General features: G+C 53.6%; 1 long non-coding RNA gene across 2 annotated transcripts; it reads left to right on the top strand.

Moving 5' to 3' along the window:
• The first annotated feature begins 3,521 nt into the window (after positions 1-3,521).
• LOC109500599 lies at positions 3,522-4,953 on the top strand. 2 transcript variants are annotated; one of them, XR_006600113.1, is made up of 2 exons: positions 3,522-4,142; positions 4,267-4,953. It is a non-coding gene; the product is annotated as an uncharacterized LOC109500599 (long non-coding RNA). The 2 variants fall into 2 exon arrangements; XR_002743338.2 differs by having other exon boundaries at positions 4,209-4,953.
• Positions 4,954-27,304: the final 22,351 nt, after the last annotated feature.

The raw sequence follows: 27,304 nt of genomic DNA, 5'->3' as shown, positions 1-27,304 counted from the left end.
CAACATCCATCTAGCAAGTAGAGATGCTTCCTATTCATCTTTTTTAAAGGCAGAGAAAGACTTATGGATGAGGATATGTGTCCAAGATATATTATTTTATTTTATTTTTAAAAAAAATTTTTTTTCAACGTTTATTTATTTTTGGGACAGAGAGAGACAAAGCATGAACGGGGGAGGGGCAGAGAGAGAGGGAGACACAGAATCGGAAACAGGCTCCAGGCTCTGAGCCATCAGCCCAGAGCTTGACGCGGGGCTCGAACTCACGGACCGCGAGATCGTGACCTGGGTGAAGTCGGACGCTTAACCGACTGCACCACCCAGGCGCCCCCAAGATATATTATTTTAAAGAGTATAGTAGATCTATAACCAGAAAAACCACTAAAACATTCTTTAAATGAAAAGAATACATTTTAGCTTGGTAAATAAATTTATATATGCTTGTTTAGGTTCAACAAGAGAGAAGGAAGACTGAAAGAAACCCAACAGATGGTTAACAACTTCTGCCTCTGGCAATGTATTAGTTTTTTGGGTTGCTGACTTGGTTTTCCTTTCCATAGTTCTATATTGTTGAAACATGTGCACCACAAATATTTATTATATTTTTAATGTAAAGAAAAAGCATGGGATGCCTGGATGGCTCAGTTGATTGACTGACTCTTGATTTTGGCTCAGGCTATGATCCCGGGGTCATGGGATTGAGCCCTGAGTCAGGCTCCGAGTGCCCCTCTACCCCACTAGTTCTCTCTCTCTCTCTCTCTCTCTCTCAATAAAAAGAAAAGAGAGAGAGAGAGAGAGAGAGAGAGAGAAAGGAAGGAAGGAAAGAAAAGAAAGAAGGAAGGAAGGAAGAAAGGAAAGAAAGGAAGGAAGAAAGAAAGAGGAAGGAAGGAAGGAAGGAAGGAAGAAAAGAAAAGAAAAGAAAAGAAAAGAAAAGAAAAGAAAGGGAAGGAAGAAAGAAGGAAAGAAAGAGGGAGGGAGGAAGGAAGGCAAGGGAAGAAAGAAAAGAAAGAAAGAAAGAAAGAAAGAAAGAAAGAAAGAAAAGAAAGAAAAAAGGGAGAAGGAAGGAAGGAAGGAAGAAAGAAAGAAAGAAAGAAAGAAAGAAAGAAAGAAAAGAAAGAAGGAAAGAAAGAAGAAAGGAAGGAAGGAAGAAAGAGGAAGGAAGGAAGAAAGAAAGAAAAGAAAAGAAAGGGAAGGAAGGAAGGAAGAAAGAGGGAGGGAGGAAGGAAGGAAAGGGAAGAAAGAAAGAAAGAAAGAAAGAAAGAAAGAAAGAAAGAAAGAAGAAAGAAAGAAAGGAAAGAAAGAAAGAAAGAAAGAAAAAGAAAGAAAAGAAAGAAAAAGAAAGAAAGAAAGAAAGAAAGAGAGAAAGAAGGAAGAAAGAAAGAAAGGAAAGAAAGAAAGAAAGAAAGAAAGAAAGAAAGAAAGAAAGAAAAGAAAGAAAAAGAAAGAAAGAAAGAAAGAAAGAAAGAAAGAAAGAGAACAAGCACAAATCCAGGGCTGGAAGAAATTTTGAAGAGGACCCTGACCCACAGAGAGAAGCTTGCCATGGTCACCTAGCCAACCATTGGTAGAGTCAGGCCGAGCCCCTGGCCTCTCGATGCCCAGCCCAGGCTGGTTTCACTCATCAGAACAAGACCTTCAGAAAGCATGTAAGCCACATAAACCTGTCATACAAGGGGAAAATCCTGGTCAGAGTGCAGTGAATGGCATCCAGCCTTGGCTCAGCCACCTACCTACTGGGCAAAGTCACTTAACTTCTCTGAGCCCTATTTTCAGCATTTGTAATATGAGACTGATTATGTCCACCTCCCAGGGCTGTTCTAAGCCTCAAATAAGACAGGCAGCAGGTCCTGGCAGCAAAAGCATGAACTTGAACCCTAAACAGATCTGTGTTCAATTATTCAGTCCCCTTCTCTGAACACTGGAACTCGCAAAACCCACCTTACTGGGTTGTTGGCAAGCTAAAGTGACAAAATTCATGTCAACCACTTGGCACGGTCTAGGGACTCAATACGGAAGCCATCATCATGATGGAAAAGCTCTGTGAGGACTGATGGGCTTGGCAAGGCTCGCGCCAAGCATCGAGGTCTTGTGATTCCTGGGTTGCCTTCCCTCCTGCCTCCCTCGTCCCATCTTCCCTCCTCCTTGAGGCAGGATGCAAGTTCTCTGGTGCCCCAGGGCTCCGGCTCAGTGGGGAGCCACCCTCTGACACAGCGGCTCCCTTGGCCAAGGGCAGAAGGCAGCTCTACATTTATGGGCCTTGCCGAGGCACAGCATCACTCCTGGGGAGAGAAGGGCACGCTTGGAGTCTGGAACCAGACAGGGACAGATTCAAATCCTGAATCGGCCCCTTCCAGGTTTTAGGACCTTCGGACTGCATTCTGCAAGCAATAGGGAGCCACGGCAAGCTGTTAAGAGAGTGGCCCGATTTGAGAGAAAAGTGGCTTCTTTTCTCCATACGTGAACGCTTGTCTCTGTTCCCAGACGCAGGAATGAAGAAGACATAACCCTTCCCTGTGCCTTTTAGGACGGAGGGAATCTAGGTCGTGTCTTCCGTAGCCAGTGCAGGACGGGCTAAGGGGGAGCAAGGGACGGGACATTTAGCGGCAGAATATTGCAGCATCCGAGGGTAGCTTGGGTTGGGGGACTGGCCAGGGGCTTGGGGCGAGGGAGAGGCCTTCCCAACCCCCTCACTGGGCTTGGGGAAACCCCCCCCCCAGGGGCCCGGGTCAGGCCTCTGCTCAGCACCACGCCTCTGGCAATTCTCCCTCATCCCCCCTGGTCCCTGACTTGGCTCTCCTCCCTCGGACTCACTTGACGTACAACACGGATTGCACCGAACTATATGCCAGTCTGGCCCGGAATTGCTGCCGGGTGCCCCCACCCGGTGACCTGCCAGCAACTGGGTAGAGAAGGAGGACGCCGGGGCTCTGTGACTGACTCCGGGCGTGGGAGGGGCACGACTCTGCATTCAGCTGGAGCCTGTTTTGCATCCTAAGCACAAGGGTGGTCCTCCCCGGCCACGACAGAGCCACCACGAACTGCCCCCTTCACCCCTCTCCTAGGAGGTGTCCGTGGCCTCAGCCCCATGTGTGTCCCCGAGGAGCAGCCTCACGCCCCTCCCCCTCCACCCCCCCCCCCCCCGGTCTACCGCTCGAGCTTCTGACTCGCCACCGGGAAAACACGACATGAACACGAGAAGCCACAGTGAGTCAGTGGATGTGTGGTTCTGACGGCGAGGTGGCGAAGAGTCAGAGAAGGGAAAACCCCGAACGGTCCAGCTTGCAGGAGCCGTGGGGCTCTGTCTCTCGCCAAGAGCCTGGCCCCGGGGCCACAGGCCAGGGGCCGGCCTGATTTTGACTTCCCACGTTGGGTCTTTATTTTTTTTTAATTTTTTTTTTAACGTTTATTTATTTTTGAGACAGAGAGAGACAGAGCATGAACGGGGGAGGGGCAGAGAGAGAGGGAGACACAGAATCGGAAGCAGGCTCCAGGCTCTGAGCCATCAGCCCAGAGCCCGACGCGGGGCTCGAACTCACGGACCGCGAGATCGTGACCTGAGCTGAAGTCGGACGCTTAACCGACTGAGCCACCCAGGCGCCCCCCCCCCACTTTGGGTCTTTAAATGAAGGCACGAAGGGCACGGCCGTGAGGAGAGGCACAGCGGTAGGCCCGCCGAGGCTCTAGGCTGAGACAACAGAAGCTCTCGGCGCATCAAGCAAAGGTAAAGGACACGTGTATTCAGGAGGAAAAAAAAAGAAATAGCGATTCTCTGGCACTTTCTTCTTCTAGCAAGCCTTCGCTTCTAAGTCGGGATGTGGGTCTCTGCATTTTACTTCCAGCGTCTGCAAGAGGCTTTGGTGCTTTGTTTCTGTTGGCGTGCTACCTGCCCCCCCCCCCTTCCTGCCCGGAAGGTAAGGGCTGGGAAGCTGCAGGGACCCTTTGTAGTCAAAGTGGGGGTCCGGGCCAGCCGCACCGGCGTCTCCTGGGAGCTCGTTAGCAAAGCAGTCTCAGACCCCACCCCCGACCCACGGCATTAGACTCGGCCTTTTTCGTTCGTTCCGCAGGTGTTTCCGGTACACGTTGGATAAGTCACACCCCGAGGCGGGTGTGCTCCGGCCACCAGCAGGCACCAACACTGATCGCAGGTAACGCGGGGTTGGGGGGGGTGGTCACTTACGATTTTTATAGCTAACTGGAATGTCCATTTATAGCGAATGATGCATGGCTTACCGAAATGGCCGAGTGACATCCACTGCTGTGTCTCAACAGTGAGTCGACTTCAGGGAAACGTCCAGTGTACGTGGATAGTAAGGCGTGCTCCGATACGATGATGCCTCCCAGGAGGGAATGAGGTGACTGTTCCCAGGAGGGCCGATCCGGCCCGGCCCTCAAGGCGGGTGGTGGCGAGGACACAGCCGCACACAGAGAGAGGGGACTTTGCCAAGGTCACGCAGGGGAACTGTGGCGGAGGCAAGACTGGAGCCCAAGGCTGTAGCCACAGGTCACTGGGGTGCCCCTTCCCCCTTTAAGCCAACTGCCCAGCGGCAGACCCGAGCCCAAAGCGGGAGCTCTGGCCACAGTGGCCTCGGGAACTGGGGCATTTGCAGGTGACATTAGGCAAATCAGCGGCGTAAATGGCTGTTACTGAAAATGAAGGTATCATGTGGCCTGGGGAGGCCAAGGGTGAGTCATTTCAAGATGAGCTGTCTCCCTCCACCCAGGGACCACGGGGCACCCAGTTCTTCCCTCATGAATAAACACTTTAAGCTGTTCTGCGTAGGCTGAGAAGCCCAATGTGTTCTCAGTGTCGTCTGGTGAAGTTTTGCAAGTAGGAAACCCGAGCAAGTGGGGAAGGAGTTGGTCACTGATCTTCAGCCTGGCTTGCGGAAGTCGGCTCAGATTTCTGGGATAAGGACATTCAGCTGTGTCACCAAATAAAAACAAAACAAAACAAAACACCCCTGCAGAATATTTTAAGGTTTTCTCAGCCCTTTCTGAACGACTTGCGATTCAGGATCGTCGGTAACTGTCCGATTTTGCACCTTTCCTACGGTACGGAATAAAGGGGCAAAATTTGCCATCAGGTCTCCTGTCCCCTCTCCTTGTTCCCAGCTCCTTATCCTGACATGCAGTCCTGTCATCAGTATGGCCTTAATCTAGCTTTCTGTCCCACACCGCGTTTTAGCCCAAATATACCATGAATCACACGTGGCCCAACCACAGCCGCCTTCTGCAATTTCCCCCACCCTGCATTCTGCAAAAGCCCGGCCCCTCTGTCTAGAACTTCCTCTCGCCTCATTGAAATCCTTCTTCTGCGAGTTGCAGTTTTCAAGCGCCCTTTCCTCCAGGAAGCCTCTTTGGATTGTCCCCAAGCCCTATTGGGAACTCTCGCAGCCCTCTGTCGCGACCTTGTTACGGCGTTTAGAACAAGCCTCGAATCTCCAGGGTTGTGGTTGAGTTTCCCTTACCTCTGCGTTCCCGGCTTCCTTGCCTGACTCCCAGAGATCCTTCCTGAAGTAAAGGACCCGGACAAGTCCTAGGTTTGATTCCCAGCTCACTGGCAGGACTAGTTAGGGTATGACACCGGGCCGGTTACCTAACCTGATGACTCAGCTGTAAAATGGGAAAATGAATCACTTCTTCGCAGGGAAAGCATAAAAATTAGATGAGGTGGCAGGTACAGAGTGTGTAACTTACAGCTTGGCACCTGCTGGTGGCAAGTAAGTCATAGCTAACATTAGTACCGTGGGTAATAATAAAACTTAATGCTATTTGGAGCGAAAGGCAGATTCTGGGCCCCCGGCACGTCCTGCCCACTTCCCACTGGCCCTCCTGCCTGGCTGTGCCTCCCTCACATTCCGGCCCCCAGACCTGCTCCAAACCCTCCCCCTCTCCTTCACCCATGTCTTCAGTAAAGACCACAGGCACCTAAGGGGTCTGCAGTCTTAGCTGCGCTAGGAGACAATGATCCGGTCCCCCCACCCCCACCCCCCCTGTGAAGGAACCAAGGCCCCAAGGCTGCAGCTCTCAGACCCGGAAGGTTCTGCGGTTTCCAGAGTGTCGTTTCCTCCCCCAGACCTGGCACAGATTTGGACGCCGAAACGCCGCTGAACTTCTCCTTCTCTGTTTTCGCAAAACAGTGGCCCTCTCTGAGTCTGCATCGTCCCTGACGAATGTACTCATACGAGAGAAGTATAACTTCCGGGGCTCTCCTCTCTGAGCTGGGAGGAGACCACGGGGCAAGAAAACATTCCCCGGACACACGGAGGGACAGAACATGGAGCAGGCCGGCCAAGCCTGCCCGGGAGCAGCCGGGGAGAAGCGAGAGGACAGCTCAGGGGACGGCCACAGGAGTAAAATAGGAAGTAGGATTTTACAAGGGCTTGCGACGAACGCTGAGAGCGCCCCTATGAGGGAGGCTCTCTTTTCATCCTTACATCACTGTGGGGATCAAGGCAACAGACACTGGCTCCATTTTTTCTTAAGTTATTTATTTGGAGAGAGAGAGAGAGAGAGAGAGTATGTGCATGAGCAGGGGAGAGGCAGGGAGAGGGCGAGAGAGATCCCCAAGCAGGGCTCGATCCCACGAACCACGGGATCACGACCTGAGCCGAAATCAAGAGTCAGACGCTTAACTGACTGAGCCACCCAGGTGCCCCGACACCGGCTCCATCAAAAAAAAATTTTTTTAGGGGCGCCTGGGTGGCGCAGTCGGTTAAGCGTCCGACTTCAGCCAGGTCACGATCTCGCGGTCCGTGGGTTCGAGCCCCGTGTCGGGCTCTGGGCTGATGGCTCGGAGCCTGGAGCCTGTTTCCGATTCTGTGTCTCCCTCTCTCTCTGCCCCTCCCCCGTTCATGCTCTGTCTCTCTCTGTCTCAAAAATAAATAAACGTTAAAAAAAAATTAAAAAAAAATTTTTTTAATGTTTCTTTATTTTGAGAGGTGGGGAGGGGCGGAGAGAGAGGGAGAGAGAGAACCCCAAGCAGGCTCAACGCTCAGCGCGGAGCCCAAAGCGGGGCTTGTGAGATCAAGACCCGTGCCGAAATCAAGAGCCAGACGCCCAACCGAATGAGCCACCCGGGTGCCCCTGTTTCCATTTTAAACATCACACAGCTCCATTTGGTCTAAAAGAAAAAAAAAAACCTACTCAGATGCTCACTTGAAGGAGGGACAGAGGTGTGGGGCTTGGAGGACAGGGATGTCTGCCCAAGCCCAGCTTGCAATGGTCACTCCTTTGAGTTAAAGCACTGAGTGAGAATTCAAGGAGTTAAGAGGAAGAGGGAGAACGCGCTGTTCTAGCTCCTTCCCGGGACGGGCCATGGTCAGATACATGGCCCGCCCTTCCCTAGCAGATCTCCGGGGCCACCGGGTTAAGTCCAGCTGAGAAAAGGCAGGATCTGGCTCAGAGGTGTGGACACCACACAAGAAAAACCCGTAGAATACGCCCGAAGTCACATGCTATCATTTTCAAGTCTGAGACTCGCTGGCCCGGGGAAAAGCCCAGACTGCCTACCGGAGGATGAGAGAGCCACCAGCGGGGCCCGATCTCCCCCGTCACCAAGGATGAGGCCATCCTCGATCGGCCAGCAGCCAGCCGACCCCCCACACACGAGAACCCAGCCAAGAACAGCGGGGTCTCCCTGTGGCTGACCCCATACCTGAACGTAGTTATTGCGTGCCTCCGAGGTTTTCTGGTTGTTTCTAGCACAGCATTACTGGGGCAATAGACAACCGATGCGGCGTATTCGTTCTCATCTGATACTTGGCCGAGAAGAACTAAGTGCCGTCCCCTGACAGCTCCCCCACCCCAAGTGTGGATCTCTAAGAAAGCTTAGGTGGAAAGTCCTTGGAAGAAACAAGCGATTTGTTGGCTTCTCGCTTCTGAACCGAGGCTAAAACGTTTTGTCTTCGTTCAGAGACAGCACGTGACCGAAATCGTCAATTACTGCACTCGTTAAACATTCTTTTCTTTTTCTTTTTATTTTAACGCTTATTTATTACTGAGAAACAGGGAGAGACAGAGCATGAGCACGGCAGGGGCAGAGAGAAGGGGAGACAGAATCTGAAGCAGCCTCCAGCTCCGAGCTGTCCGCGTAGAGCCTGACGCAGGGCTCGAACTCGTCAACTGCGAGATCATGACCCGAGCCGAAGTGGGACGCTCAACCGACCGAGCCACCCAGGCGCCCCTAAACATTCTTAAAACAAACCAGTTGGACATCCTGAGCCTCTCTGCCTCCTCTCAGAAACCTCACGAAAATGACAGACAGGGGTGTAACAGGATAAACACCAAAAAGGGGGTTGGGGAGGATGATAGAGAAGACAGCAAATCGGGTTTCGAGACGATTTTAGAAGGTAAGAGACACGGGGCGCCTGGGTGGCGCAGTCGGTTAAGCGTCCGACTTCAGCCAGGTCACGATCTCGAGGTCCGGGAGTTCGAGCCCCGCGTCGGGCTCTGGGCTGATGGCTCCGAGCCTGGAGCCTGTTTCCGATTCTGTGTCTCCCTCTCTCTCTGCCCCTCCCCCGTTCATGCTCTGTCTCTCTCTGTCCCAAAAATAAATAAACGTTGAAAAAAAAAATTTAAAAAAAAAAAAGAAGGTAAGAGACAGATACACCCCTGATAAAGAGCTCCAGAAAGTAGGTCTCCTTGGGAAAAATAAAATAAAACTGAACTTCTGTCTGACGTTTTACCCATATTTGGAGGAGTTTTGCAATTCTCTTGGAGAATTCAGAGGTAAATTCGTAATAGGGATATAGAATACCGAACGAACAGCCAAGAAGGAGAAATTATTACCTGCAGAAAAAGATAAAGCAAAAGAAATGAAATGTATTCGTAATTCACGACGTCCGCGGGGCAGCTGTGAGCAATATTCAAATTGTCGTAACAGTGTAAACACTGAGTATGGATACATCACCAACATTTGTGACAGAGCTATACGTGGAGGGTAGAGGGGGGAGAAATTGTGAGTGTGCGTGTGTAAGAAAGCTAAATGCTATCCCGCGAAGCCAGGAGATGATGTTTACAACGGGGAGAGAAATCAGAAAATAGGTGTATAATCACGGTATTCAAAAATATGAAAACTGTGGAGAACACGATCGTCTCAAGAATGCAGGACTGGGGTCGGGGTGAAGTAGGACAGGGGACTGCTTTCTTCGGCCAGCAGCCTCGTCAGCCTTTTGAACGCTAGACATGGGTATGGTAAATTCAGTGTTAGAAAATCACTTGAGGGCCACTTGGAGTAGAATTACAGAACGTACTAAATATTCAGCGATCACACATTTTTAGTCACCTACCAAAACATAAAGCTGGTGCATCCCCGGCCTCCCCAGCACCCTGCCTGGCTGCTGAGGAAAACAGGTCTACTAACTGTCCATGACCTTGCAAAACACGTAGGCACAGAACGTCAAAGGGGCGTGGAGGGAGAAAGCGTGGCAGATGAGACGATGCTAACTCTGGGGGTCTTCTTTTGCTCCACTGCTCCTTTAGCAACAGAGGACTGGAAATCTTTCTAGCTGTGTCCTTAACCTGTGTCGTACGGGCGTCACGGCTGGCTGTCATGACTGTATCAGCATCGGCAGGCCAACCAGCTCTTTGTCTCAAAGAACCATTCAAAAGTGGAGCGCGAGTGTGCGCCGGGTACCGAGGCACCCAGGCTGGGCCTCCAAGCTCAGGGGATATTTAGCAAGAAGCCCAGGAAAAGATAGGTGGGCACCCTGCTTGGTGACAGGCTGGACTCACGGACCCCAGGGGCGCCCTCCCTGTGGACGGGAGGGACGCCACACAGCACACAGAGCAGCCCCAACCTCTACCATCCCCGGAAGCCTCGGCAAGACCCCCGGGGTGAGGCAGCAGCTGCTGACCATCGGCCCTGACCCGGAACCGTGGTGGGTCAGGTTCAACATCCCAAAGCAGTCTTCGGGTTCCGTTTCAAAATCAGACATCGTCCGATCGATCCCTGCTGGGGAGCTATCAGGCCGGCTGCTTCCTGAGGTCAGCCAAGAGGAGGGAAGAAATTCATTGGCTGGGTCTGATTGTGGCTAACTGAAATCAAAGACAGAGGGGGCACTTTCTTCCAGGGAGAGAAACTGTTCGCTGGGGACGGCTGCCGAGGGCAGGCAGAAGGTAACGGGAAGGAGGCGGAGACGTGGAAATCCTCAAAGCTATCCTTCCGCACCGCACAGATGGGGAAACCAAGGCACAGAGGGCGGAAATGATTTGCCCAAGGTCACTTCGTAGTTGAGGGAAGGCTCTGACGTATAGTGACAACACCTAGCATTTATGGAGTGCTTATGGTCATACAAAGACTTTAATATATATATACTTATATAATATATAATATACATTTATATGATATATAATATATATTTATATGATATATAATATATAATATATATTTATATGATATATATTTATATGCTATATAATATATATTATATGCTATATAATATATATTTATATGCTATATAATATATATTTATATGCTATATAATATATATTTATATGCTATATAATATATATTGTATGCCATATAATATATATTATATGGTATATAATATATAATATATATTTATTTATATTTATTTATATTATATATATTTATATATATATTTATAGATTATATATATATATACACACATGTATATATATATATTCCCCCAAAACTGTGAGGTAAGGATCCTTGTACATTATGCGAGGGTCTCCATTTTACAGATGAAGAAACTGAGGCTCAGAGGCTTAATTAACTAGTGCAATATCCTAAACACCTAGACTGCGGGGCAACTGAGACTCCAACACCGTCTGCTTATTGCAATCCAATTCCTAAGGCGCGGATCTTGGCGCTGGACTTCACTACCTCTTGGAACTAGAATCAAGCGTCCCTTGTTTCAAGCCACAGCCTAGCCTGTTGCCTCGCAAGGCACATTTGTGCGTGTTCGTGCCAGTGCCCTCCCTCTGGGGGCCTATCGGTTTCTCCCTTCACCTCCGTCTCTCTGTCTCTGTCTGTGTTTCCCTAACTCCACGAGTGTCTGTTTCCATCACTGCCTCTCCCTGTGTCTCTTTCTCACTGTTTCTCTGTGTGCCCGACACTGTCCAGCTTTGTTCTGTGTATGCGTATCTCTGGGTGGTTGTGTGTATCTGCCTGTCTCTATCTCCCTCCGAATAACTGAGAAACAGAATTCTGCTGTGGATGGATGGGTGGAAGAATGGACAGATGGACAGATGGACAGATGGACGGATGGACGGAAGGAAGGGCGGGGGGCTCCCTCCGTCCCACAGACAGCAGACGTGGCAACGAGCAAGCACATCCCATCCCGGCCCAGGCATCCCGGGCGGCCAAGTCTCACTGGGCCATTGATCTGTCTCACCCTCTAATGCCCTCCCTCCCCAAGGCCTGGGCATCCCATTTCCGTCTTAACCCGAAGCTGCTTCCCCAGGGCTTGGTGGCTTCCATCCAGTTTTATTGTTGATACAGATCTTTATCTGCCTTGGGCTTATAACTGACATTTAAATTACTCTGCAAACAATGAATCAATATTTATGGATTCTTGGACCGGCGCATTTGCCAACCCTGGCGTCCTGCGTTTCTCCCAGGCCAAAAGGGGACGTGAGTCAAGGTCAAGGCTTTATCTCATTAGAAATGGGGGAACTGGGTCTGCCTCTAAGCAAAGGTCTCGAATTAGAGTAGAGCTGGGTGCTCCGAGACTATCTAACTAGACCAAGGCAGCTCCCCGTGGGAAATTCAATTCACTTCACAAACAGTGGGCATTTCCCGTGTGTGCAGAGCACCGCATTAAGCCTGCATGAGAGACAAGGACAATGAAATCAAGCCCCCACCCTTTAGGGGTCCCTACACCGGGAGGGGAACAGAGGCACACACAGGTAACGACAAACAGATCGCATCAAGGGTTGCAAGAGAGGTCCAAACCCAGTCCGTGGGGAGACAAAGAAAGGAAACCGTTATTCTAGTAAGTAGGGCTTCTTGGAGGGCTCCCTGGAGGAGGCAGGGCATTCCAGGAGAGGAAAACAGCCGGGGTCAGGCAGACCCAGAGGTACAGAACAGGTTTCAGGGCTTCTGGAAGAGCTCTGTGGGAAAGTGCCATGGGAAGGTAAACTGAGGCCCGACCCTGAAGAACTCTGGACGAGAAACTGAGGCTTGAGGCTTCCCTCCTGCGGGCCAGAACCATGCGGGGGGTGGGGGGGGTCTTTGAGACGGGGAGGCACCCCAAAAGGCCTGCGTTCTTTCTCTGGAAGCCCCTGAGGCACTCTATGGTGAGCCCCACCAGCCCTGAGCCTCTCTCCCCAGGATGGCTGGGCAGAGTGTTTCTCCGTCTGTAAGCATGCAGCCCTCACCCACCTTGAGGAAAACAGCGAACATGAGACGGATGCTTCTGGGCCCTCTTTGGCGCCCTGAGTTATGGGCCTGGCCTTAATCGCAGAGGCCAGACCGTTTATCACCCTGGTGAATTTAAGCTCTGGTTCCGGGAAAAAGGACAAGCAATCTCTTGTCCCTGCAGCAGCACAGACATACGTTCCCAGGCAACGATTTATTTGCCCAGCTGCCCTTGCCGGCTGTCCTGCAGAGACCCTCAAAGCTGAAATTTCCCCTGTGGCATCTATCCCAGCGCAGGGCATGGTCTGGGTGTCTCCGGGGACGGGGGCTGCTGAGCTCCGGGAGTCTGGGGAGGTGGCCGTGGGATCTGAAGGAGCCGCGAGGCACTTGTCGGGGTCAGCAGGGCTGCTCTCCGTTAGGCCCAGCGGGCACCGTTCCCCAGGCCCGAGAAGCACTGGGAGATCCGTGAGAATGTTGAGAATCCATTTATTTATTTACTTATATGTTTATTGATTTTTGAGAGACAGAGCGTGAGCAGGGGAGGGACAGAGAGAGGGAGAGAGGGAGACACAGAATCCGAAGCAGGCTCCAGGCTCCGAGCTGTCAGCACGGAGCCCGACGCGGGGCTCGAACCCACGAAGTGCGAGATCGTGACCTGGGCCGAAGTCGGACGCCCAACCGACTGAGCCACCCAAGCGCCCAATAGGTTTTTTAAATGAAGAAATGGGGCCCAGGAGGGCAAAAGGCCCGCGGCCCACGGAAGTCCTAATATGACCCCGCTGCCCACACCTAGGCACCTAGTTTCAATTTTCTCTCAGTGGGAATGGAAAGAGCCGGGCTGAGCTGGCCTCAGATCCCACATCACTCAGTGGCTCTACTCCCCCGTCTGTGCCTCGCTTTCCTCCTCTGTGAAATGGGCTGATGATCCGTACCTCACAGGTGGGCTGAGAAGGCTAGAGATGGGTACAGGATCTAGCGGGGAAACACCCGTGCCCGCAATTCGTGCCTACTTGCTCAAGTTCGGTTTATGTCTCATCCTCCCTGGGAAGTTGTCCTGACCACGCTAAGCCTCCGTGTGGCCTCCTCCTGCATGTCTGGGGCTGTTGGTGGCCAGGAGGCCCCAGGAACCTCAGCGAGGCTGGATCCGGGCCACAGTCAGCAGGTGCTAGGTCTGGGGAGGCTGTCCATGTCAACAGCAGCTGTCACTGCCTTGAAAGCAGGAACCACATCTTACACAGTCCGTTTCTGCAGCGTTAGGCACAGAGCCGTACCCAGGAGGCATTCTGTGGCCATTAGTTGGTTGGGGATCTCTAAAATTGAGGGTTGAGGGTCCTTGTAGTTCTCTCTCACGCTTTAAACTCCTCATGGCCGCACCCCTGGGCTTGTCCGACTTGCTAAACCTGCCTTGCCCCAGTCTCCCTCCTCCTCCTGGCTCTGGCCACATGCAAACCTCAGGACCCTTGCACCTGCTGTCTGCTCCTCTGGAAATGCCCTTCGGCCCACAGTCTGCAAGGCACCCCGTTCTTCAGGTGTCACTTAGGCCTTACTGCCACAGAGACGCCTCCCCAGAGTGGATCTTTCCATTATTTCTTTTAGCTCTGAACCTGACCGATTTCTTCATGGTCCTCAACACAAGTTTATCGCCCCTCTGTCTCAACACACGTAAGTTCCTTGGCCAACGTAAATCATTACCGTTTTACAGAATCCCTAACACAGGGACAGACTCTGAAAAATATTTGTCAAATGAATAAATTACTGAATGAATAAATCCACTATCTTACTAAGAATATCTCGTTCGTCTATTCTGAGCAGGCGCTGAGAGACCATCAGAGATCGGTGCCCAACCCACCCCGTGTCTTAGCCGGATGCCTCCCGCAGCCAGGGCGGTGACCCTGTCAGTGGTGCCCCAGGGCAGAGCTTCCCTTTGGGAGGGGACTCAAAGGACCCCGACCCCTCCCACTAGGGGGACACAAGATATTTTGAGGGTCTACCGTGGGCCCTCCGCGCACGGAAGACAACACTGGGATTTTCACCAAACGCCTGCCGATTATCATATGCTTGTTTGAAGGAATTTGATTTCACCCATTCAGCCACCAAATATTTATTTAGTAAGCTCCTCCAAGGGGGCAGACGCTGTGCTCAGGTGGAATGTTCAATGATGAACAAAACCAGCCACTGTCTGTTGGTGGCGAGTTAAAGAATATGGACAGCAGGTAAATCGGAAAAAAAAAAAAGTGGGGGGAGCAAGGCCCATCCAGAATATAAGATCTAGAAGGATTCTTGGATGTACAAGTACGTTGCTCGGAATGACGTGAGGGCCTATGACCTTTCTCTGAGTTACTGCTGCGCCCCCAGACCCGACCACCGGAGGACTGAAGGGCAGGGGTGGGAGAGGGGAGGCGCCCAGGCAGGGGTTAGGGGCCGGTGGGAGGAGCCGCGTGCCCCACGGAAGGAGGACGGCTCTCTGCGCAGGGGTTACAACCTCAGAAGGGAGGGTCCTCCCACCTGGCCAAGTGCCCTCTGGCCCTGGGTGCTTGATATCCCCGCCCCAGCACCCCTGACCTCGGGCCCGCGTCGACCGGGCAGAGCACTGCGACAGGTGCCTTGCGGCCTTGTCTGGGCCCCTCGGCCACCCGCACCTCCCGCCCCGACGGACTGCAGGCTGGTGTGTGTGTGTGTGTGTGTGAACGCGCGTGAGCGTGGGTGCAGGTGCATACGTCCACGTGCGAACGTGTGTGAGTAGAAGCGTGAGTGCGTGCGAATACACGCGGGTGGCTGTGTCTGCGCGCGACCGTGTGCGGATGCGTGTGCGCGTGGGCCGGCCGAGTGTGAGTGCGCGCAGCTGGGCCCCTCCCGCCCTCTCCCTCCTCTCTGGAAGGAAGCTGCAGGGAAGGGGCCAGATGGTCTCCTCTGACCTGCTATTTATCATCCCGGCAAAAGCTTATTCAGTTTAATGCTCTTCGGCAATTCATTTAAGGGCTCTGTTTGTTTCTGCTGATGAGGACTGTTAATTTGCACAGCGGTCTCATTAGGCCTAAACCACCAATTAATTCCTTTTGTTCTCATTAAATGGCTGATTCCTAAACATTTCTCGGACAACAATGGGCCTCCCGAGCAGAGCCGCCACCGCGGGGGGTGGCCCGGAGCAGGTACTGACGGACGGGGGCTCTCCTGGTCCCCGTCCCTGGCACAGCCAGGGAGCTCTGTAAACCTTTGGGGCCTGCCAGCCACGGCCAGGCCCTGGACCGCAGCCTGGGAGGGTCAGGTGCCCAGCGGGGACCGTCCCCTGGCTCCCCGGGAGCCCCTTGAGTAGGCTAGTAGGAGTTGGACAGGTCCCCCCGGGGAGCCATGACCGCCTGGCAGGGGCTCTGAGCCAAGACCTTTTGTCTGCTGGAGACGCCCGGCTTATGCCCTGGAGTCTGGGGGCACAGAAGCAGGTGGGGTAGGAGGGTGGTCCTGAGGCAGCGCGGAGCCATCCGCCAGAGACCCCGCGGGCTGAGCAAGCTCACCCCCCACCCGCTCCGGGGGCCCGTTCCCCCCTCGGAGCAGAGGGCATTGCCCCACCAGCAGGATGTTTATTTCCAAACCACAGAGCCATTTTTTTGTTCAAGTGCAGGCTCGCGCAGGTGCCCAATGTATACGGTGGGTAAAAGCGGGGGTGCTCTCGTCGGAGCCCTCCCCTTTGCAAGGCTCCCCCCCTCCGCCCCCCCATCCTCTCCCTGCCAAAGACGGGCGCTCAGAGCTTCTCCCTGAATACCCTGAAGGGTTGCTAGTGTGGAAGCTTCTGGACCAGCCGCCGTTCCCTGTGAGTCCAAGGGCTGCGTTTTTAACGGGCTTCCACCGCCTGGTCCCCCCTCGGTTTCTGCTCAGCGGTTGCCCACGCCGCCCTGCTAAGAGGAAGGCAGATAATAGGAAGTGGGAGTGAATGACATCATGCACGGCCAGAGCCGTGGAAAATTCCAGGGAGGTACAGCTGGATCTGCACCGGAGTCGGAATCCGCACCCCACCGCTTCCCAGCTATCGCTCGACCTCCAGGTTTGCTCATCTGTAAAATGGGGGCAACAGAAGTACCTCCCTCCGAGCGACGGGTGGCGGATTGAGGATGAAATCAGTCCATAGCCAAGGGCTTGGCAGACTTCCTGGGATGTCGTCATTGGTCTAATAGATGTTAGAGAACAGATACTCCCAACTCCTGTTAACTGGACGCTGACCTGCCTCGCTTTCTTTTCCAGCCTTACACCACCCTCACCCACCCCCGACACACACACACACACACACACACACACACACACCTCCTCCCGCCCTCGGATCCGGATCCCCATCCCCTGGGCTTCTCCATGTCAGCTCGTGGGGCCTGAACCGCCCTCCCCCCCACATGCAGTTACCAGACTTAGCAGATACAAAGATGAGATAGTGAGAGTTGAACTTCAGATACACAGCGGAGGGATGTGCCAAACACAAGAATGGTTACGTTAAGCCTAAAATTATTTGTTACTTACTTAGCCAAGATTAAAATTCAACGGGGCAGCTCTATGTTTAGTCTGGCGGCCCTACCCCCAACCCATGTCCAGTGAACTACTACTCATCCACCCTCAAATCGGGCATCGCCTCCTCCGGGAAGACTTCCCTGATGGTCTGTTAGTGCAGCTCTCCCTTGCTCATGCTCTGTCGGTTTTGGTTCCTTGTGCCGGGATGACCCCTACCCGGCTCGGATCACCGCTTTGTACGGGGCTTTGTAATGGGTAACCCACATGCCCATCCCTCCCACTGGGTGTTGAGCCCCTTGGGGTGGTGAGGAAGGTGGTAAGTGCACCCTTGTCCGAACCTGTTCACCGCTGTCGCCCGTATTCGGCGTGCTCTGTACGTGGACAGGGCACTTCTTCCTGTCCCCACCACAAGTCCAGGGGTGGCAACCAGGGCCCGGCAGAGATTACTAGTTGCCAGCCAACATGTTCATTCTCATTCTTCCTTAGCAGCAAAGCTCTGTCTGGGGCAGCCGTGCGCCCGCCCAGCTTAAAGACATTTCCCAGACTCCCTTGCAGCTAGGCAAGGCCCTGTGATTAAGTGACGGCCAAAATGAGTGTGGTGGGGGAATTCCAGGAGGGCTGGGGGGAGTGGGGAGGTGGCTCTGTCCTTCCCCTCCCCTCCTTCCTGCTGCTTGGAATGCAGATGTGCTGACTGGAGCTCCAGCAGCCATCTTGGGCTATGAAGTAAACTTAGGGTGGAACAAAAAGATAAAAGGCGCCTGGCCTGGATTCCTTTATGGAGTCCCCATTCCAGCCCTTTACGGTACACCATCAAGGCCTGTGAAATTTTGCCCCCCTTGTAAGCTGACGAGGTAGCCCGTCCCAGTTTCATGGATGCCAGCAGAAGACACTAGACTCCCAGGCCAGATAAAAGGGACCGTATCACCCACGACACAGCGGGCAGGGCGAGCTGCGTGTCCAGGCCTGTTTGCGTTAGGTCCGCTCGTCCCCGAGTCCCAGGGGGCCCCGTGGAGCCGTCCACGTAGACGCTGCAGATGCAGTGGGTTTGTGTCCCAGCTGCGGAACCTCAAGCTTTAAAACGGGGCTGCCGGTGGACCGGCCCAACCTTTGGCTCGTTGTCTTTACTACCCCGGAGAGCAAAGAGATCTCCCCTTTGACACGCAGAAGAGTGCCGTGTCTGTCTTCCAAGCCCATTCGCTATAAAACCCGCTTGCAAACGTGGTCTGGAACCAAAGCCGCCCGCGGCCCTGCGTGTAGGAGCTCAAAGCCGCAGGAGGCCTGCGGGACAGGGTCCCGCCTATGCCTGCAAAGGTCTCTTGGGTGAGCGATGACTCCCGTGCGTTGAAGCCACCACTGGTCAGCTGCTCGGTGTAGCCGGAGCAGATTTTAAACGATGCAACGAGAAAGCTTGTTCTGTGTTCCTCGAATCTAAGTGTGCGTCCTCCGCCCAAGGGAGCCCTCAGAGGAAAAGCCCCAGCGCCCAAGCCTTGGCCTCGAAACCAGAGCGCCTGTCTTGAACAAGTCGACGACGACAAAAAAGACGGCGTTCCTTACGTAAAGATTAATTTCTCCCTTCGCATTTAATCATCAAAGACCTAGAACCACCACGGCGGATCTCAGAGCGGCAGCCTAGACAGGACTGTGGTCCAGCGACGTTTCTGTCAGTGTGGATAAACTGCCCCCCGGGTGAATCCGCGCCTGGCGGGGAGAAATGGTAGAAACTTGGCCTGAGCCGCCAGAGCCCTTCCCAGGCGCCGCTGGATGTGAGACGGGGACGGAAAGGAGGGGTGGGAGTTATGACAGTCAGGACGCTCAGTCTTGTGTCGGGAAAACCAGTTCGGGAGAGGAACGCTGACACGGGATGGAAGAACACGAGGGTTGCGTCGTTGGTGACCGTGGTCAGAGGTCTGGGAGCCAGTGCCCTCGGGTGCTCTCCCAAGGTCAGTCCCGTAAGTCCGCGAAGCCCCTCTGCGGCCAGACTGGTTTGGAGTGGGTTACTGCCAGGAAGGACGACCTTCCCGGTGGGGTCTGGGGACTTCAGACGTCGGGGGCAGGGGGGGGGAAGGCGAAGATGCACACAACCAGCCCACCTGTGTGGGTGATCTGTGCACGACTCCGTGGAGATCACAGCAGTAGAGATTGTGCCTCGGGCCACTCGGTCGAGAGGGGACCAGAAGGCTCCCGGCCCGTCTCCACGCCACCGTGTAGACTGTACCCGGGGAGTGAACCGGGAAGGGAGGCCCCGGCTGACCCCTGTCACCCGCTGGCGGGGAGCCCCATCAAAGCCCGCCCCAGGAAAGCAGGTGCTGCCGGCTGTCTCCGCACGATCCGAGTTCATTTCCATATGTTCGTTTCGTCTTCTCTGCAGGATAATCGTTCTTCTGGGGCGCAGGGCGTGGGAGGGCAGGAGCCGCGCACTCCTGTTTATTAACTCGCTAAACGCCCGCTTTTAATGAAAACCCACACCACACGCTGGCTCGCACAGGGATAATATTCAGCACGACTGTTTGCCTGCCTTCTGCCATCAATGCCAGTCTGATTTAAACCTGCTTTTCTTGCTCGTCTGGGGATGCCCGTTCTGGAAGCATCTAGCAATAACCTAGTTCCTACAGCTCCCAATCCTTTTTTTTTTCTTTCTTCCTTCCTTCCTTCTTTCCTTTTCTTTCTTTCTTTCTTTCTTTCTTTCTTTCTTTCTTTCTTCCTTTCTTCCTTTCTTCCTTTCTTCCTTTCTTCCCTTCCTTTCTTCCTTCCTCTTCTTCCTTCCTTCCTTCCTTCCTTCCTTCCTTCCTTCCTTTCCTTCCTTCCTTCCTTCCTTCCTTCCTTCCTTCCTTCCTCCTCTTCTTTCTTTCTTTCTTTCTTTCTTTCTTTCTTTCTTTCTTTCCTTCAGTTTGGGAGCCCCTCCTCGGCGTAAGAGGACACATAGGATGGTCCCTTTGTATCCTTTACTCTTCAACCAGCGCCATCCCAACAGTGTGTCTGCTTTATCATCATCCAGCCATTATCGTGGCCTCTCTGGGCCGGGCTCAGTGCTAAATCCTTCACGTACATCACCTCCTCTCATCTGACCCCATCCTCCCAATAAACCTGAGAGAGGTACGATCAGCCCTTTCCAGAGGGGAAAGTGGAGGTTCGGGCAGGGACGCAGAGTGCCCGGCTCAAGGTGGCGCAGCTGGCGTCCCTGCCTCACCGTTAATGCCACCCGCGCCTCCCAGCGGTTTGCCATCCACCTACTTTCCATTATTCAGCTGCTCCCCCCGCTGACTGCGGCTCGTGGGGCAGGAGCATGGCTGTTCTGTATCGCAAGATCCAGCCTTACACGAGGACCCTGCCAGTGGCCACTCCCTTCCAAGGATTCGATCCACAGGAAGACGGATTCTGTTCCGGCCCCACATCTGAGCTTCGGCTGCTCCCATGGGCGGAGATGTGTCCATCGGTCCTCCGGGCTGAGGCATACGGTCCCGAAACACCCCCCTCTCGATCGTACGTACGCTCCGTGTCTCAGCTATCTCTTGCTGCCAGACAAACAGTCCCAAAGCTTGGTGGAGCCAAACCGCCCCCGTTCTGTGGGTCAGCGAATTTGGGCTGGGCTTTTCTGGGGGTGCTTCTGCCGCTTTCGCCTGGGGTCACTCACCCAGCTGTACTCCCCCGGCGGCTGTCTGGGGCAGTATGATTTAAGATGACCTTGACCTGGGGGCCGGCTCTCATCGGTGCCTGGGGCTCCAAACCAGTGACGGCGGAAGCTGCAGGACCTCCGGGCGCCTAGGCTCAGAAACCCCACAATATCTCTTCCATTGGGTTGGAAATTTGGTTGGTCAGAGCAAGCCACGGTGCTGGAGAAACAGACGCCACTCCTCGGTGGTGTGAAAGGGCCTACCCACCGAGATGGGAGGACTGTGTGGCCATTGGTCTTTGCAGCCGGCCACCTGAGAAGATCTAGGGCCCCTAAAGGAGGTTTTCTCAGCCTCGGTACTCCCGACGCGTCGGGGAAGGTAATTCGGAGGATTCTTTGCTCTGGGGGCCGTCCTGTGCATCGTGCAGAATTCAGCAGCATCTCTGGCCTTGCCCACTAGATGCCAAGAGCACCCCCTCCACCCGGCAGCCAGCAGTGAGAACCAAAAATGCCTTCAGGCATTGCCTGATGTCTCCTTGGGGGCGATGTCCCTGTTCGAGGACTGCCACTCTACGCCAAAGGTGCCACAGAAGTAATGCCCTTAGCCCCTCTCAGCGGGCCCCCTTGGGTCCTGTGATGTGCGCTCCTCGGAGCTGACCAGTCAGGAGAGATGGGGCTTAATGGTGGGAAGCCCCGAGGTGCAATGTGGAAACGCACCCCCTTTCTTTGTCAGTGCCGCTTGGCCGGGGCGCTCACACCCTGGTCAGGGCCGGCAGGACACCGTCTCGGTCCCACCGGCCTGTGGCAGGGGAGGGAGCCCTGTGCAGGGGGTGTGCCTCTGGCTGTGTTCTTGGCCCCCCCCCCCGCGTGCTCCTCAAGAGCTGTGGCCTTTCACCGGACGCCCCCTGCCCCACCAGCTCGTTTGGCAAGGCCCGGGGAGTCCAGCTGCATGGACTGGCCGTCACCGTGACCGAGCTCCTGTTGGCCCTCTCCCCAGCTGGGCTGGGCCCATCCTAAGTAGGCTGAGCACTGGAACCAGAGACCTGCTGCCAGCCTAGCCGTGAGCGACACCGGTGCCTGAGGTCCCCGCAAGCTGATCACCCGGCAAATGCGGCCAACTCCGCCTTCAAAGGGTCCGCTCGCCCCCCTCCGCCTGGTACCGGCCAGTGCATGCCTCGCCTACGCGGTCCTCCCTCTGGGCCCCCTGTTCCACCTTTGCTTCTGCCGTCTGGGCTCCACTCAGCAGCTGCGTGGTCTTGCTAAAGCACAAGCGTGATCGTGGCACGTTCCCATTCAAACCTTTCGTGGTTCTTGTGTTCCCAAAGGCAAAACCCAGGTGTTCACAGTGCACGGTCTATAAGGCCTTGGAGGATCTGACCCCTGTTGCTCCTTGACCTTAACTCTTACGTCCTCCCCCTTGCTCACTCTTCTCTGGCCATATTTTTCCTCGCCGTTCTTCAGACACGCTCCTGCCCCAGGCCCTTTGCACCTGCTCCCTTGTCTACAATTCTCTTCTTCTACATATCCACAGGCTCCCTCTTCATAGCGTTAGGTCTTTTCTCAAAGTCAGCCTTTCAAAGGAGCTTTCTCTGATCATTCTTTCTCTTTTTTTTTTTTAATTTTTTTTTCAATGTTTTTTATTTATTTTTGGGACAGAGAGAGACAGAGCATGAACGGGGGAGGGGCAGAGAGAGAGGGAGACACAGAATCGGAAACAGGCTCCAGGCTCCGAGCCATCAGCCCAGAGCCTGACGCGGGGCTCGAACTCACGGACTGCGAGATCGTGACCTGGCTGAAGTCGGACGCTTAACCGACTGCGCCAACCAGGCGCCCCTGATCATTCTTTCAAAAGAGTCAGTGACACCCCATCACTCACATTTCCTTCCTCTGCCCTATTCTCCATAGCACTTACCACCGTCTCGCATGTGATCTGTCCTTTATCTGGTTGTTGTCTGTCTCCCACATTAGAACGGAGCTCCACAGGGGCGGGGATTTTGTTTCTTTACTCACTGCTGTAACCCCAGTGCCTAGAACAGTGCTGAGTGCACAGAAGGGGCTCAAAATGAATTTGCTAAGTGATTGATTGAATGATTAAATGTATAAATAAATCCCCGTAGGACAGGAAGCCTGCAGGATCTGGAACCAGCCTGAGTTTTTCAAGCCCCCTGTGCATGCTGTTTGGGTGACCTAGAGGACCCCCTTTCAGCCTCAGCTATCTTGCCCCAGCCCCAGCCAGGTAGGTTCTTCCAGAATCCAGCTTCCTTCTCCTTCCCTGCCTCCCCATGTCTCCCAGCCTCACCCCTGCCCTCTGCTAGGAGCCCAGCAGAGAAGGCTGTGAGGCTGTGTGGCTGGGAGATCTGTTCAGTTCTACCTGCCCTGAGACAGCCGGCCCCACTGGGGTTCCGTCTTGGCCAAAGGGGAGGCTGGTCCTGACCCCAACGCCCCGAGCGACATGTTACACGTGCAAACACACGCACGTGCACACACATCCAGCATCCGTCCCTCCTCCCTCTCTGGGGTCTCCGGCTCCTTCTGTGGCATGAGCAGCTGCTCAGGGCACCAGCCGCCGGATCCTGGGCGCAAGGATGCAGCACAGGACGCCTCCCTCTCTCAGCCCTTTCTGGAGCGTGACTCTCCCCCATTTTCTAGGCCAGGAAACACCCAGAAGGAGTCTTTTGCTTTTTGACCTTAAGCTCCTCTGCCCTATTTGCAAATGTCCACACAGGCATTTATTTGCTTTTATAATTAAAAAGAAAACCAGTTAAATATTACAGATAAAACAAACGACGGTGGGGTAAAAGAGGCAGCCTGGTTTTTTTAAGTGGAAGAAGAAGAGACAGACAGACAGACAGACAGAGAAAGGAAAGAAGGGAGGGAAGGGGGGGGCCAGTCTCTTGAGAGAGAAGGGTGCCCCGCCTTGAACACTGACCCCACGTGAATACCAGAAAAGGGTTCCTTCTGCTGAAGCCTCTCTGGTGGCCCGAACTGATGTCACAGACCCCAGAATACGTATTAAGGTCACGTGTTCTCCAAGCTCCCTCCACGCCACCAGACCCCCAAAGGCGAACCCCCCAATCTCCACTCAGCTACCCCTTCTCCGTCCTCCTGGATAGGGAGGCTTCTTGTAGGGGAGAAGGGGGGGAGGGGTTCCCTTAATGCATCAGCAAAACCCCTGAAGGGGGAGGGCCAGGCAAGAGGCGAAAAGAAGGCTGGGGGGAGAGGGAGGCTCGGGGACTCCAGGGACAGCTAGGGCTGAAGCCAGGGCAGTGGGCGAGAGAGAAGACGGGGTTTAATAAGTGTTGCTGCGGACTCTGTATTTGAATCTCTTTTAACGTCCTTCGAGATACTTGAGTAAAGAGTGGCTTTCTTTTTTTTAATTACTGAGAATTGTTGAACTTCTCCTCCTAAAGGTCACACTCACCGAGGCTCCTAAGGACCACCCAGGTATTTAAATAGCACCTTCCGCTTGACAGAGGCTTGGCATGCATCCTCTCACAGCCACAACAAACCTGGGAAGCTGGCAATGTCCTCACAATTTTCAGGTCCAGAAACTCAGCCTCAGAGCAGGGCACCCAGAATCTGAAAGAGTGAGGGAAGGAGAGGTGACGCCGGGCTGCGACCCCCGGTCCTGTGTGCCTCCCGTGACCCGCACCGCCTCCCTCTCCCCAGCAGCGGTCCTTGGTTGTGGGCACAGCTGAGAGTCGGCAGAAAGGCACTTTCCCTGGTGTCTCTCCCCAGAGATTCAGATCCAGTAGGTCCGGGGCAGGGCCCCGGGCAACAGGATTTTTATCAGGCGCAAATCTGCTGTTGGGTTCGAGCAAAAAGAACAAAGTTGGAGGCATCGTGCTTCCTGATTCACAATTATACTCTGAAGTTCTGGTAGTCAAAGCAATGTGGTACCTGCATATACACATAGAGCTCAGGGGAACTGAATAGAGAGCCCAGAAGTAAGATGACACGTATGCGATCAAGTTTTCAGCAAAGGCACCAAGAATACTCAACGGAGAAAGAATAGTCTCTCTGGTAAATGGCGTTGGGCACCCTGGATAGCCATATGCAAAAGAATGAAGTTGGTCCTTTATTTTACATCCTGCACAAAAATCAAATCAGCGTAGATTAAAGGCTTAAACATCAGATCCGAAAGCATAACATTTCTAGAAGGAAACACAGGGAAAAGCTCCCGACGCTGGTCCTGCTGATGATTTTTTGGATTGGACACCAACAGCACAGGCCAAAGCAAAAATAAACGAGCGAGGCTACATCCGATTGAGAAGGTTGCAAAGGGCAACGCGACCTACTTATCGGGAGAGAATATTTGTGAACTGTATATCTGGAAGGGGTGAATATCCACAAATATAAGGAACTCATACAATACCATAGCAAAAAAAACAAAAACAAAAACAAAAACAAAAATAAAAAGTTCAACTTGCAAATGGGCAAAGGATCTGAGTAGCCATGTTTCCAGAGAAGACATCCAGATGCCCTACACGTACATGGAAAGATGCTCAACATCACTCATAGTCAGGAATAAGCAAATCAAAACCCGCAATGAGGTGTCACCTCACACCTGTCAGACTAGCCATTATTAAAGTCAAAAGAAAAGCGTTGGCCACAATGTGGAGACAAAGGAATCCTGCGCTCCGGTGGGGGGCGTGCAAATTGATGCAACCCCCAAAATAGTATGGGGGTCCCTCAAACTACCAAAAAGAGAATTGTCATATGACCCAGCAATGCCGTTCCGGGGTATACATCCAGGGGAAACAAAATCCCTGTCGACAAGAGGGATCTGCACCCCCTGAATTCACTACAGCATTATTCAGTCGCCAAGAGATGGAAACGGTCTAAGTGTCCATCGACAGATGACTGGATAAAGACCAATGGGCTATCATTCAGCCTGACCCAAGAAGGAAATCTAGCCATTTGCCACAACACGGACGGATCTGGGGGGACGTCCTGCTAAGTGAAAGAAACCAGACACCAGAAAGACAAAGGTCAAGTGACCTCACTTCCATTTGGAATCTTTAAAAAAAAAGAACAAGAGAGAAGGAAAAGGAAAATTGAGCTCATCCGAAGGCAGAAGAGAAAGTCAATAATAGCGTAGACTCGAAATTTGCTAGGAGAGTAGATCTCAAGAGTTTTCAACACACAGATGATAACCGTGTGAGGTGAGGGCTACGTCAATTAGCTTGATTGTGGCAACAAGTTCACAACGGGCGCATATATCAAAACGGCACATCGTACACCCCAAATACATATCATTGTTATTTGTCAATCATACGGCAGTCAAGGTCGGGGGCGGGGCGGGGGCGGGGATTGAATGTTGGTTGGCCCCTAGACCAAACTTTAAGAAATACTGAGACAGGTGGTGAAGGTCATGCGACTCTATAGCAGGCTGGGTCGCTCCCCTGAGCAGGGGGGTGGCTTTACCCCGGGAAGGGGCAGTAAGGACCCCTCCAGAGGCAGGCAGCTGTGATCTGAGGATCTGTGCCCACCACACTGCCCATCCGTGGAGCTCAGGGTAATGGGTGGCTCCCAGGACACTTGGACCATCTGAACAAGGGGCCTGGATCTGTGGTCCGAGGGAAGATACAGACCTCTGGGGTCTCAGTCATGCTGGGAACAAGCAGCGACTGCCTTATGGGCCTGGGGACCGGCCCCTCCTTCCCCTAAAGGAACAGCCAAGTTCTAGTGGACGTAGTGTCTGTGCTTGTGTCTCTAGAGGCCATTAGCAACCATCAGAGGGTCTGTGCATGGTCCCACCGTCCAGTTTTACAGTCATGGTTTCCTCTCGGCTCTTGCCAAGCGTGTAATAAAATTCCTCTTGCCAATCCCCTCTGCTGCATCTTCCAAGCACTTGCCACAAATGTGTGTAACTCGCGCGCTCAGTCGCTGTGTTGAAAGTACGGGTTTGCTCACTCACAGTTTATTCCCACCTCCTCCCCCGAGGGGTGCTCCTGGAGAGCTAGGGTCCCACGCCGATTGAGGTCCTGCCGGTCGACGGACTCACCTGAAACTCGAATTCGGAACTGAGCCAAGAGGGGAGAGAGACGAGCCTGAGGCTTCCATCTTGTCGTAGAGGCCCCCGTGTTCTAGAACACGCAGCCGGGGTGGCGGCTGCCATGGGAGCCAAATGGGCCTGGCTCTTGGGAGACACTCCTGAGAGCTCAGCCCAGTGCCCGTTTCTGCAGACCTCCTGGAAGTCCTGAAGGCCACCCTGGAATGGAGTTTGAAACAGTGCTTGATTTCATCTCCCTCCCAGGGCGTCCTTCGGGGCCCCAGTCACCTCCCAACAAAGCAAACCCAGCCAGGGTGCCGATTCGTTCTATTGATTTGCAATTGCAGGAATCAATTAAGAAAAAATATTACCACCCTTGCTGATCCCTGCCATCAAATCATCGCTCCGCTTGCAAGGTTCTGAGTGCTCCGGCCCTTCCCTGGGCTTCAGAACTACGCTGTCTCCCTCTGCAGCCATTGGACTCCGAGACCTCCGAGGCTGGAGGGAGGAGACAGGGCCGGGGGAGGCGCGGGGGTCCTCTCTGGAGTACCCCACTGGGTCCCGGGGAGTGATGGTTCAAGCCCAACTCACTAGCTCATCCTCTCGCCTGCCAAGACAAGGTCTCAGCCCTCGATGAAGTCCCCAAGTGTTTCTGGGCATCCTCAGCGAGCCCGTCACATGTGCCATGAGCAAGGCATACAACCACCCGCCACGCACACATCAGATCCACTCGGGGCCCCTGACGTAAGGTGTTCTCCCCGTGGGCAGGGCCAGGGGGCAAATAGCACACACAGCCCGGAAGTGTGGCAAGAGATGGGAGCTAAGGACTCCGGGGTGACCCCCTTCGAATGGAGGTGGGACCCAGCAGATGAACGCTCCAGCCCTCTGC

The sequence above is a fragment of the Felis catus genome, chromosome B3 (genome assembly GCF_018350175.1).
Source record: "Felis catus isolate Fca126 chromosome B3, F.catus_Fca126_mat1.0, whole genome shotgun sequence".
Classification (NCBI taxonomy): Eukaryota; Metazoa; Chordata; class Mammalia; order Carnivora; family Felidae; genus Felis; species Felis catus.
The sequence above is the reverse complement of the archived record's forward strand: the minus strand, read 5'-3'. Positions and strand labels throughout refer to the sequence as shown.